This window comes from Schistocerca nitens, chromosome 2, assembly GCF_023898315.1.
Source record: "Schistocerca nitens isolate TAMUIC-IGC-003100 chromosome 2, iqSchNite1.1, whole genome shotgun sequence".
NCBI lineage: Eukaryota > Metazoa > Arthropoda > Insecta > Orthoptera > Acrididae > Schistocerca > Schistocerca nitens.
Window position 1 is genome coordinate 356704753 of NC_064615.1, and position 14454 is coordinate 356719206.

The 14454-nt window shown below is 42.8% G+C and overlaps 1 protein-coding gene across 2 annotated transcripts in view; it reads left to right on the top strand.

Moving 5' to 3' along the window:
• LOC126236182 (FERM, ARHGEF and pleckstrin domain-containing protein 1) overlaps window positions 1-14454 on the top strand; it is a 724813-nt gene that overhangs the window by 161667 nt on the left and 548692 nt on the right. The window contains exon 1 of one of the 2 annotated variants that reach the window (XM_049945282.1): window positions 2522-2636. The exons of the other annotated variant lie outside the window; for it this stretch is intronic. The gene's annotated coding sequence lies outside the window, so the exon portion shown is untranslated. Of the gene's footprint in view, window positions 1-2521; window positions 2637-14454 lie in introns of those variants that run through there. 2 annotated transcript variants of the gene reach the window in all.

Below are 14454 nucleotides of genomic sequence, written 5' to 3' on the forward strand. Positions count from 1 at the left end.
AAGCGCGAGACTGGACTGGAACACGGATCGCAAAAATTCGAACCTTATCTCTTATCCAAAAAGCCACCAAGACATTTACTTGAGGTATTCGTAAAACACCTGATAGTCACGTCTGAACTGTACCTGTCATTATCTCATAAGCTGTTGAGTGTTGCCACCTACGCCAAAATAGGTGTCCCTTTATTTTGTCCCTCCTTTCATCCTGCGAAGTTTTGTCTTTGTCAGAGATCGATGTACGGATTATTTCGTTAGTTTTTCTCAAAAGTAAACCTTGGAGAGAAATAAACGACGCTGTTATCTCGTTGGTACTGTTACTTGTGTAGAGCGCGAAAAATTTCTCTGCGCTGCTAAAAGTGAAACATCATTAACTTAAAGGTTCTGGATACCTATTCGGCTCAAGAATGACAGTATTGCATAGTTCAGTAGAAACTGCTGCCGGTTACTGATAACCGCAGTAACTGGTACGCGTTCTGTAACTGCTACTCTAATAAATAACGGCATCCGCAATAACTTACTCCAGATGCAGAGGGATACTGTTCGTGCATTTGGTAGTATGACTAAGTTATTTTTGGCAGCTGTTTATGACCGTTATAAATAACCGTTAACGAAAAATAAGTTAATCACAATAACTGATATCGGTAACCAACTGTTTAGCTCATTCCAAAGTTTCTGCCTTTGTCCCATCAGTGAAATATCTTGCTGAAGCGTTCACCATTTTCATCGTTCACATCGCTACAAGCTGACTGGAACAAATCCAAGACTAATTGGAAACAACACATTTTTAGTAACATACTATACTGCAATTTTTTATTCCAGTCTGCCAGATCATATAAAAGTTCATCGAAATTTGTTGCTGTGGAATTTCCCAGATAACCATTCAAAATATTCCTTGTCCTTTAGTACGTGAATGGCCGGCCGCGGTGGTCTCGCGGTTCTAGGCGCTCAGTCCGGAACCGCGCGACTGCTACCGTCGCAGGTTCGAATCCTGCCTCGGGCGTGGATGTGTGTGATGTCCTTAGGTTAGTTAGGTTTAAGTAGTTCTAAGTTCTAGGGGACTGATGACCACAGATGTTAAGTCCCATAGTGCTCAGAGCCATTTGAACCATTTTTTTAGTACGTGAATCGATAAATACGACAGTATTCACTTTTTTGAAACTGAAACGGGGGAACTTTCTACGTAAGCGATGCAGAGCTATATACGTTTAAAGCTGTAATTTTACAAAAGCCTCGATTTTATGTTCCGTGTTCAAGCAAAAGTAGCTCTAGAAGTTTTTCATGCGCAGAATTTTTCTTCCCAGGAGTTAATGACTGTGCGGCCAACGTTTCTGTGAGAAAATGCCCTCCAATTCGCACAGGAAACAACGGTACCTTGTGTGGCGTATCCAAAAAGACAACGTTAAATCCCGAGAATCCTCCCACTGGTGTCTCGCATACGAGTGTGTTTCATATCTCGATATTTTTCTTCTGTTTTTAAAATGCATAATCATACGTAATGTCTGCAATTATAAGACTAGCGCTAGTACGTGTATTTTAACTTCGGTTTCGTGTTTGTGGCATCAAATAAACAAAGTTTAGCTTGTTTCATTATAATAACATTTCTTCTTGAACCTCAAGTTTGCAAAAACAAATAGTTGTTGCCACTGTGAAAAGAAGAAAGACAAAAATTATGCCGCAAAGAAATGGTTGCGAACCAGGAAGAGATGTCTGCATAGGATCGAAGTTAGGGAGGAATAAAGTCGCTTGGCGAAATTGAGGACCAACCCTCTAAGAAAATGGCCGTAGTCGACTGTCTGCCTTTAGAGGTGTAGCGTCCTCTGAACCGAACGGGGCTGAGTTACCTGATGTTAGATAAGTAATCAGAAGTGGGGTTTCCTGGCGGATGATGTCACCAAGGCCCAGAATATCAACTCCTGTATCACTTGTTGGACAAGCTGTGGAAAAAGGAAAAAAATACGCTGCCTGATACCGAGAAGACATGGTCGTATGTCACTGTAACTTCGTATGTGAACACACGATCGGCGGGTATGTAAATCATTACAGTTGCGATTTTCGGCGACGGGTAGAACGGACACCAGAGTGCATATCCGTTGTTCCTGCTTACTGTTGTTACCATGTCTTGTAGGGTATTTGTATAAGATGATGAGTTATCACTGTGAAGGACACGGAAATGTTGCGTATTTGTTTGCGACAGCGTTATCAGCACCTGAGTTTGAACGGTGCCTCATTGTAAGTCTATTTGTCCCGCTGGTCGAATCGTGCAACATCCACATTTCTGGAGCATTCGAATGTGATTGTAGCCCGATGTTGTTCTGCATGTACCGATAGAAAAGGGTGAGGGATGAGTTCCCGACAGCGGCGCCCAGCCGGCAGCAGGAGGTTGCGCCTGTCCGGTCGGACGGGTTTTTCCGCGCCCAGTGCACGCACTCACGCACACACGAACGTACTTACATGGCGACCCAGCCGAGCTGCATTGTGCTCCGATCGCGCAGCCCTGCCCTCGACCACGGAGACCGCTCTGCTGCTATTCTAGAGAGTCGCAACTGTGCCCAGTCCTACGAGCGCCGTCATTTTCCCAACGTACACCAAGAGAACGTCCGTCACGTGTGATGTCTCAGCACATTAGTTTTACCGAGAAGGTATGTGCTGGCCAAGAATTGCAATTTTCAACTTTTTTATAGAAATGAAAACAAGCCGTGTTTAATCACTAATCGTGATTCTTATTTCAATACACGGTCCATTGCGAGCCCTAGGAGCTCATCTTCAGCTGTTTGATCAGTTTATATCACTTTACAGGCTACTCTCGGACCTGTTAAGTCTACATAGGTACAAGTATATAGGCATCAGATAGAAGAGAGGGGGCGGGGGGAGCAAGAATGGGCACTTGCCGTCACCTGGAATGTAGGGTAAATATTTTACTAATTTCAAAATTATCAAGTATTCCTAGAAATGATTGTCTCGACCTCTACTCGACCGAATGGGAAACATCTGTCTTTAGTAAACACTACAGTCAGTTCCACAAGAAAGTTAACGCCATAATTTTAAATATAATGTCCGCAGCGACATCTCTGGTAGTGGTCTCGAATCCGTACTCGGTGCGCTTTTGCACAGTGTGTAGATAAACAAGTGACAGATGAATGTTTTGTTTTGTCTTGTAGTTTAAAATGAGTGCAAAATATCTGAAGCGTCACGAGGCAGTGTTACTTGTAAATCATCCATAAGGACCAAAGCTTTGATACGGAGCTGCTGGGAAAATTCTTAGAAAGTCAAAGGCATTAGTTGCGAAGTGGGTCAAGACAATGGGCTGTCCACGATGGATTGGCTTGCAGTGTCTCAGGATGCAAATCCGATCGAAAATATTTGGTTGTATATTAAGATGAAGCTTAAAGGAAAGCCAATATATAACTTAAATCAGCTGTCTTATAAAATCAGGACTATAAGGCGATCGTTACCGAGAGAATATGCGCAAATCTCGTGAAAAGCATGCCAAAAAGGTGCCAAGCTATAATCGATAACGGCGGCGATTGGATTAACGATTAGGTAATTGTGCTATTAGTAATAACATGTATTTTCATGTAAACATATATTTATAATAGTGTCTTTTATTTCATACAGATAACGGCGTACACTTTCTTGTGGAACTGAGTGTACATTGTTTGGGTGTCACGTCGTTCGTGGGAAAGTATACCTTTTTCTTGTCGTGGGGGTGGTTTTGGCGTTTTTTTGTAGTCTCGGGAAATGTGAACCAATACAGAACAATGCCGAAATAGAGAGCTCGATCTTTCCTGTGTCTTTCCTTGTACAGTCCTTATTGAGCTACAGACAGAGACAGTTGCAACAACCAGCAAAATAAAAGCATGCCTGCAGCACACCTGCTTGATTACCGTAAGAACAGCTCTTTCGGTTGCTGCACATCTCAGTCCGAACTGCAGATTTTTACCTCTGCGTCTACATACATACTCCTTAAGTCACCGTGCGGTACGCGGCGGAGGGTACCTTGTACCACTACTAGTGATTTTCTTTCCTGTTCCGCCACCTGCCGTCTGTGAGTGGCTGTTACTCATTGACGTCGAGCATAGGCGGTGGTCACATTAATGTGACACGACCGTGTAATAAGCTGTGTGACATCTGCTGCTGGATGAGGCACTCGTCTAGACTGTGGTATCCATTCCTGACGTCACCTACCTGCTTTACATTACATCGTCGTCGCAATCTGTTACCTTTTGAAAATGGGTAAAGAACGTCGGTGCTCCACCTCCTGTCCGTTTGCCAGGCCACATGTCATGCTGGCCTCCATTTCGAACTTATTACATTCAGAATAATGTCTTTCAGTCCAGTATGTTCACTGATCCAGTTATTTTCTTTGCTCTTCTAGTAACGCCCAACTCGAATCTTCAGCTTGCAGCCAGCCACACTCCGTTTTTGAATAGTTTTCTTATTAAAGCCAATGTCGTCCTGGTCTCACCCCTCTAAATCGAAACTGGCTATACACAGTGATTTTAACCGCTTCTTGGTTTAAAAGTACTGCTTAGGAATTTGAAAAGGGAGTATTTCGATTTATTTGAAAATCCGGAAGCAGTTCCATAACAGTCACAAATTCATTTCAAAATTGTAGAAGGAAGGGGAAGATGTTGGCATAATATCTGTTACGTAATCCACTGCAGATACATTAGTTAAATCGATCAATGGGGCTGATGTGTCAAAAAAAGCATGGACGTTGCCAACTTAAGTGCCAGTATTTTGGAAGGTCATAAATAGGTTGCGAAGTTGGTTGAAGGTAGTCACTAGTTCTGAGATAGTAATGGGCGAAAGACCACGGAACATGTAACCAGTAGTAATGTACCATTCTGTAATGTAGATGACGTAGGCAGAAAAAGAAAGGTTACTCCGAAGAAACAAAATGGTAGCATAACGTGAAAAAGTGTAATGACAACCATGTAGAAGAAATTTAATTTAAAACGAGGCAGAAAAATTCGGTGGTGATTTGTAAACAATTGAAATGTTGAAGCTATAATGACAATAATGATAAATAATAATAATAATAACAGTGGCACTAACAAGTTTTAAAAACCTTGAGTGGTTAGTGTCATAAAAACAGGTAGGAGGGTAGCAAAATGTATATATTAAAATTCAGGGACATTTTCTGGTAATTTCTTGATGTAGAGATTTTTGTCGTGTTTTTTGTATTATTTGCGGCTGTTGGTGTGAGTCATGCACAGGAACAGGTAGCGTGCACACAGAATTACCCAGCAGAAAATACTAGTGTTTCTCTTCGGAAATAAACAGTAGATGGTTCAAATGGTTCAAATGGCTCTGAGCACTATGGGACTTAACATCTGTGGTCATCAGTCCCCTAGAACTTAGAACTACTTAAACCTAACTAACCTAAGGACATCACACACATCCATGCCCGAGGCAGGATTCGAACGTGCGACCGTAGCAGTCGCGCGGTTCCGGACTGAGCGCCTAGAACCGCTAGACCACCGCGGCCGGCTAAACAGTAGAAAAAGACTTCTGGTACACTTTCATCTACAATCTGTTCTCTGTTATGTGCATCTCTTCTTATCGTTCAGTCCTATAGCTAATTTCACAGGCGATGTAGCTGGTTGTAGCTTCCCTAGATTCATTTGCATAAACAGCATATTTAATACGCGGAAATGTAAGGGGCGACCTCGGAATGTCGCAGTCGTGCCGATTAGGTGCGCGTTTGAATGTGGTTAGAAGCGTAATCAAAACGAAAACAAGTCGTCCATACCCTTTTTCTATAAGACAGTGAACACATTAGTAGTTTCCTTGTAAATAGCTATGTCCAAACTTCTTCGTTTTTTTGTTCTCAACCTTCTGTATACTCTGTAATGTAGTATACACGCAGTGTAACTGAGAAGTTCGCGCAGAGGCTGTTGGGAACGACTGCAAGGGAATCTGCCTGTTCCTCCGCTCCAGCGCAAAATGTCGAGTTACATTGCGCGTATCGTAAAATCCACTGTGTTGCTATCAAATCGTTTGCTACTTCTTTGGACGCTAATGATATACGAATGTTGCGCAGCGGCGTTTCCACACCTCCTAAAGAAAAGAGCTAGTCTTTATTTTTTTTTTTTTTCTGTGCATGGTGTTTGTCTCGTGGCTCACGGCAGTCGTCTATCTCAGATAATGAGCGAGTAAATTGAATACAATAGTACCATTCCGTAGCCGTCCCAGGTTCGCAACGTTTCTCACTGAGAGCAGATGACAATGGACCTTGCGGAGACTTGCGACCATCCTCTGCTATTACATGAATGCGAAACGTGAAGGAATTTCACGTGACAGCACGAAGTTCATTGTTTTGTCTGTATGTTGCGGAAGCGTGAAAAACAGACGGTTCTAGTGAAAGCTTTAAGAACACGTCCGAACACCGTTAGAGGACTATTGCTGCAAATTGTCTCGTATATGCATCCCAGTAGGTTCACCAACTTCATTTACGCTGTCCGCATTTACATTTTTTGGACTACATTCTATTTGGGAGAAAGAGTTGCCCCATAGCAACTCCTTTTTCCTACCACATTATTCACAAGGCTTTTAATACGGTCTGTCGGTCGTGTACCCACATTAATGTTAAATCCTTGAATTATTTGTTCTTCGTCCTAATATTATAACGAAGCTTTGCACTGTTTTTTTAATAAAGGGAAATTTTGGTCGCCGGCCGCGGGGGCCGAGCGGTTCTAGGCGCTTCAGTCTGGAACTGCGCGACCGCTACGGTCGCAGGTTCGAATCCTGCCTCGGTCATGGATGTGTGTGATGTCCTTAGGTTAGTTAGGTTTAAGTAATTCTAAGTTCTATGGGACTGATGACCTCAGATGTTAAGTCCCATAGTGCTTAGAGCCATTTGAATAATTTGAAATATTGGCAACGACAAAGTACATTAATGGAGACAGTTGCTTTCATTCATTTGTCGCAATAACAAGCTTTTACAAATTTTTCGTTACGGGATATTGAGAACTTAATACGCTAAAAAATTATTTATAGCTGTAATTATGCCTACAACAGAAGCGGCTGCACAAAGGTGCTTCATAATGTCTTAGAAGCCGGTTCCCCAAAAAGCTTCGAATTTCATTGTTTGAACAGATTGTGCTTATACGTTTTTGATTTCTATGAGAAGCAGTATAGTTCACGTTCTGAGTCATCACAATTCACAATTTAATAATAATTCATTTACCTTTAATAATTTGTTGACTTCTTCTAATATTGCGTGGGCTGCTTCTTCAGTAATTGGTAATATTTTTATTCTTACTTTTGTATCATTTCCAAAGATGGCAAAATTTGCATCCTGTGGTGGTGACGTGGTAGGTCAAGAATATGTATTGAAAATAACGAAGGACGCTTCGAATTCAGAGTGCCTAATGCTTTGTGATGGACGTGGAACTGATACTGATATCCTTAACGCTGATAAAAAACAGTGATCTTGCTGTGTAGACTAATCGATAATGTAAGGGACGATCAAAAAGTTTCTGTTCGAAGGCCGTACAATCCAGGGTCGGCGTGTCGGGCAAAATATCCGTGAGCATTGATGCTATCATCGCACCTGCGCACCAGATAGAAGATACCCGTTTGGCGAAACACCGTGACTTGCTGCGTGAAGAACCCTGCAACTGCCTGCTGCGCATCCTCATCTGACATCATCGACCCTACAAGCGTGATAATAGCATAGGACGAGATCAAGGCTATAAGGCGGATGCTCGAGTGTCTCCCACCTGAGTTTGACTAACTTCTGCGTTACGACAATTACGATAGGGGGATGTGCGTTGTCATGAAGCAGCACAGAACTTGGCGCACCATTCCACAAAGGTGGTTTTCAACAAACATGCTGCCCCATACACATTCTTCATTCTCTGGTGGATGTCTACCGGTATTTGTCCTTCTGCCGCCAAGTAAAGAATAACGGCACGTTGGTCCAAAATGGCTCTGAGCACTATGGGACTTAACTTCTGAGGTCATCAGTCCCCTAGACTTGTTGTTGTTGTTGTGGTCTTCAGTCCTGAGACTGGTTTGATGCAGCTCTCCATGCTACTCTATCCTGTGCAAGCTCCTTCACCTCCCAGTACCTACTGCAACCTACATCCTTCTGAATCTGCTTAGTGTATTGATCTCTTGGTCTCCCTCTACGATTTTTACCCTCCACACTGCCCTCCAATGCTAAATTTGTGATCCCTTGATGCCTCAAAACATGTCCTACCAACCGATCCCTTCTTCTAGTCAAGTTGTGCCACAAACTTCTCTTCTCCCCAATCCTATTCAATACCTCCTCATTAGTTACGTGATCTACCCACCTTATCTTCAGCATTCTTCTGTAGCACCACATTTCGAAAGCTTCTATTCTCTTCTTGTCCAAACTGGTTATCGTCCATGTTTCACTTCCATACATGGCTACACTCCATACAAATACTTTCAGAAACGACTTCCTGACACTTAAATCTATACTCGATGTTAACAAATTTCTCTTCTTCAGAAACGCTTTCCTTGCCATTGCCAGTCTACATTTTATATCCTCTCTACTTCGACCATCATCAGTTATTTTGCTCCCCAAATAGCAAAACTCCTTTACTACTTTAAGTGGTTCATTACCTAATCTAATTCCCTCAGCATCACCCGACTTCATTAGACTACATTCCATTATCCTTGCTTTTGTTGATGTTCTTCTTATATCCTCCTTTCAAGACACTGTCCATTCCATTCAACTGCTCTTCCAAGTCCTTTGCTGTCTCTGACAGAATTACAATGTCATCGGCGAACCTCAAAGTTTTTATTTCTTCTCCATGAATTTTAATACCTACTCCGAATTTTTCTTTTGTTTCCTTTACTGCTTGCTCAATATACAGATTGAACAACATCGGGGAGAGGCTACAACCCTGTCTTACTCCCTTCCCAACCACTGCTTCCCTTTCATGTCCCTCGACTCTTATAACTGCCATCTGGTTTCTGTACAAATTGTAAATAGCCTTTCGCTCCCTGTATTTTACCCCTGCCACCTTTAGAATTTGAAAGAGAGTATTCCAGTCAACATTGTCAAAAGCTTTCTCTAAGTCTACAAATGCTAGAAACGTAGGTTTGCCTTTCCTTAATCTTTCTTCTAAGATAAGTCGTAAGGTCAGTATTGCCTCACGTGTTCCAATATTTCTACGGAATCCAAACTGATCTTCCCCGAGGTTGGCTTCTACTAGTTCTTCCATTCGTCTGTAAAGAATTCGCGTTAGTATTTTGCAGCTGTGACTTATTAAACTGATAGTTCGGTAATTTTCACATCTGTCAACACCTGCTTTCTTTGGGATTGCAATTATTATATTCTTCTTGAAGTCTGAGGGTATTTCGCCTGTTTTTAGAACTACTTAAACCTAACTAACCTAAGGACATCACACACATCCATGCCCGATGCAGAATTCGAACCGGCGACCGTATTGGTCGCGCGGTTCCAGACTGTAGCACCTAGAACCGCTCAGCCACTCCGGCCGGCCCACGTTGGTCTAGATTGGACGCATTTGGTAATAACGTCGCCATAGTTCACGTTTTGTATTAGCGCACGCACGTCGGAAAGACACGAACACAACACTAATCCCTTGCCTACACGTCGGTGCTTACCCATATCGGAGTTGCGCTACGTTCCATATCCACTGCAGGAACGCCCTCGAACGGAAACTTTTTGACCGCCGCAAATATGTTAATTTTTTGTGTTAGGATACCAGTGCCCACACTAACAAGAGCCGCAGCTAAACCAAAAAATATCCACGATACTAAAATTTTAATGTGCTGATTTTGTTATGTCATATGTTGAAGTATAAAGACTCCTAAGCCGATAGTATTTTTTGAAATCTAGAAATGTATTGTACGCTTTGTTGACTCAGTGTATACTGGTTCAAATTATACTAATATAACGAATTGTTTCTTTTGTTTTAGGTAAGTGTGGCCCGAATACTATCAGCCTTCGCGTGATCTGGTAAGGTCTCTCTCCCTGGACGGTGATCACCACTCTGTGGGGCGTCGTCTAGCTGCCTAGTCTAGGGTCGGTATCTATCTCCCATCCTTAATAAATTACTGGAAAAAATTGGCACGATTTGTTGGATACCGTAGAAATATGGTAGTTTGCTACTTTAATTTAATTAACGTTGCTGAGTGTTCTGAAGCAGGTCGTTTCTAAGATGTCGTTTTATAAAGGAGAGGTTTATATCACACAACACTCGCGTACAGGTAAACCCCAAGTCTTGAGTTGTTGAGGGTCATCGTCAAATAAGGAAGGAAGATTCGTCTCTGTTTCTCATGACCTCGACCATTTCTTTTTCTTTCACACTACATTTAATGACCTCACTGACTGCAAGGCAACATATTGCCATGTTGGAACTTTTATTGTATAGTGGAGATTGATTGAAGTATGTCAACTGATACCGGATAATCATGGCAGCAGTGTAGTTTGAAAACAAAGGACGTTTTCAGAGTTACATGGGGTACTCGTTTGTAATTATTAACAACGCGCATTCCTTATTAATAACAATCATTCAGAATGCTCTGATTTTGCTGACTGGGTCACTGGCTTTTGTGTGACCTACTGCTTTCTCTCCCTATGTCCTTATCATCCATCTATTCCGTCCTGCACGACTAAATTCAGTATCTGGCTAATGAGCACAATAGTGAAATTACTTATCTTCCTCACCCACATCGCCACTTTGCGAATCACTATACAGTATGTGCACGTGGTGTATGTTTTTTGCACCATACGGTCCGAGTTCTTCCCGTTCCGCTCATGGATGAAGCATGGAAAGTATGATTTCTTGTAGGCATCTGCGCGCAGTACCCAGAAGACAAAATTGAACTTCCAACAGTATTTGTAAAAAATATCTCAAGGTTGTATTTGCATCCATATAAGAACTAACACCTGTAAAGTCGGATGGTTCGATTGAAAATGTAAACGTAGCGGATTTCTGCGCAAGTTATAACTAACCACAAGTTCTGTCATCGGACATGTAGAAGATGTAGTTTTTGTGGACTCGCATGAACATTTTTGAAGCAGTCTTTGTTTATAAAATTTCAGTGATAACCTGCGGAACCTTCACGAAATCTGAGATCGCCACATGGCACCAATTCCTTGCCACTGCATTTACTTTTTACAAGTCGCACATCAGCACCCAGACTAAGAGGAATTTGTACTTAGATGTGAGTCACTAGTATTGGTGTAAATGAGTAGCAGCTTGTTTAAACGAGTATAAATGCAGGGTGCTGTACGTAACGTGAAAAAAAAATTCCAGCGGTATTCGATAACAACATTAGGTACGCGCCAATGAACCCAATAGCAGGAAGGAAGGAAGATAAGGTTTTAACGTCCCGTCCACGACTGGGTCACTAGGACGACTCGGCGGTAGGTTCGGTGACACGGAGAAACGTGAAGTGGGATAAATACAAAAGAAAGACCAACAGAATACTCCGATTCATTGGAAAAAATATGGCAAAAGTATAGCGCCTCTGCCAAGCACACTGCACACCAGTTACTTGAGCAATATTATTTTCAAAAAAGTTGCATGAAAATATCTGGTGGTAAGAATGTTCGTCTCTCATAAGGTTGTTGGGCAAATTACCAGCATCAGTTGTGAAAGTGAACTGCTTAAACGATTGTACTGTTGCGATGTACACTTCGCACAAGTGGGAGCGCGAAGGAATGCGAAAGGAACGCTTATTGATGCTAAAAAGAATACACTCCGATGCGGCTTTCACAGTAGCGCGGCGAATGCACAGGGAGTATAAAAAATTCGGGCCAATGTTTTTGTCCTGGTCGTTCTCACCGGAACAAGGATGAAGGTCAAGAAACGCATGTCTAGAGATGCTGCATTTTGAATCATTATCGAAGGTATACTTACTGTAATTCCGTAGGTAAAAATCTACGTGCTGAAGATTTCTTTCAGATGACATTTATATTTTGCACCGCGGAAAGGGGAATCACATGGATTACGAACAGTGAGAAATCTAGGATATTTTTGTCACACTGGCTGAAAATCATTTGACCTATTTTGGCCATGACTGGCGAATAGGTAGCAAAGGACACACACCTAGGTCCGATCTTAGGTCTTATATTAAGACATTGTGCGGTACACTATAGATGTTCTCACGTATGTACAAGCCACAAGGGGATTTGCAGTTTTTGTGAGTTTCTGTTAGTTGATGGCACGCCGAAAGATTGTGTAAGTTAAATTTGTGCTTAATCTACAGGTAAATCGCCACAAGTCGTGTATTATTTGCTTTGCGTAGTTTTCCGCATCAGAACCGAGCAATCTCTGATTCTCATTGCCCTATTACAACATATGAGTGGGCAATGAGTGAGAACGTTCGCATCTGATGAGCAAAACTACTCAGACGAGTCAAGTAATACGCGACCCGTGTCGGTTAATCTGTACATTAATGGCAACTGTCTGTGTGTCCCCTGTACGGGATGCCTTCGTTAGCCAATACACAGCCTAACAAAAATAGTGAAGTACACAGAAAACATGGTAGGATGTCAATGTAACTTCATACATGTGCCCACCACCGCCAGCTAAATGATTACAGTAACATTTGTCTGTGACAGGTAGAACGGCCACCAGGGTGCATTAGTGTTGTTCGTGTTTAACGTTTTACCAAGACTGGTGAAGATATAAGGGGCATGAACAGCGTCAGGTGCCGAGTGATCACTCTGAAGGACACGGAGACGCCTCGTACTCCTGTAAAAGAGCCGTATCAACAACTGAGACAGTTTGAAAGACGACTTACCTCATTTTGGGTCTCCACTTAGTCGGCTTGTCGAATCGTGCAACATCCAGATTTTTGGGACAGTCAGGTTTGACAGTGTCCCGAAGATGCACTGTGTGCGAGTCCCAGGGCGGACATTTTCGTCTTCAAGCTTCCAGTCGACCACGTCTGATCTCCACAGTTGGGAACTGCCGTATTGTGCACGAAGCCCTTCGTAACCTGAGCAACTTGCACCTGGCAACCGAGAACAAGTACATTCTGTGTCTTCCTACACCATTTGTCGGAGACTGGCTGCAGCTCAACTGGGGAATTACCGTCGCATGTATGGGTTACCGTCAACACCGCGATAGGAACGGCTGTGTTTGAAGCGCTGCCGTGACTGAAAAGCATGGACTGCTGATAAATGGCGCCACATTGTGTTCAGCGATGCATAGTGGTTCTACATTGGCAAGGATGACCTTCGTCGACGCTGTGAAGGTAACATAGGAAGAGGTCCCACTCTTCCAATGCTTTGGAGAGGCTCAGCGGTATTGCGCCTGGAGTCATGGGGTTGGGAGCCATCGGATACTTCTGGTCACAGCTGGTAGTGTTTGAAGGAAATATGACGGCACAGCCGTACGCACCGTAATCCTACGTCCTAGTAACATATGTATCGTAGCACCATTTTTTGACAGGACGACTCTTTCAGATATGGAACATGTGTATATGAGTCGTCTGAGTGACGTGGAAGTATTCCCTCTGTCAGCAAGATCTCCAGATCCCCGATAGAATATGTGTGGGACCAGCTCCGTGGTCAGTTCCGTCCCAGAGCCAGTATCCAGGATATCAAGGACCGGTTACAACAGTTGTGAGACAGCTTGCGTGGAGAAAGACGACTTTATGACGCCCTTCTCCGAGCCAGAGGGGCACATCATCATACTGATAAGTGAACTCATACTGTCAAGTCGTTTGTAAATCTGACACGATTTTGTCATCACTGAAATAACACACCTACCCTCTCTGCCCATGAAGTCCCATTTCGTTTCCTTCTCTCCTTCTGGGTGCTCCACTTTTTGTCAGGCATTGTAGTTGTAGGGCTCTGAATTTATTTTCAGTGCTTTTTCAGTATTAAAAACTGCAGCATATTCCATCTGTACATAATGACTTGGACTATAAGAAAAATCTAGCTATGGATCTAGCAGCTATTAATGTTAGGTCGTAGGAACAGTAGAGTATTATAACTGATTTGAAAGAGGGGCTGGTCATGGCCTTTTTCAAGACTGGTCGTCAGACGGGTGCGCAGTCTGTTTTAAAATTATGGAACAACTTTTGTACTAAAGTATACCTGCAGAACCTTCCTCGAGACTGAAGAAGATAGCAATCAGCACGGGTTTCGTATACAGCGTTCGGATGAAAGTTCGCTGGTTCGCTCTTTCCTTCCAAAAGGCATGAGATATCTTCATCTTGACTTCTGGAAGGCATTAAATACGCATCGGGAAGAAAATCACAGATGAGCCAAAACAGTATCACCACTGCCCAACACGAGACTGAATACCGCCTGGTGGCGTTGCGTTCAAGTGACGTGGTAAGAAAAGTATATAAGCAGTCGGGAAATCCACTTATATAATCGACTGTAAGAAAGGACACACTGTTATTGTCCAGCACCGAGAACGAGCGTCTTGGAAACGGCTTATCTGATCGGCTGTTCTCCTGCAATTGTCCTCAGGATAAGTGGAAAGT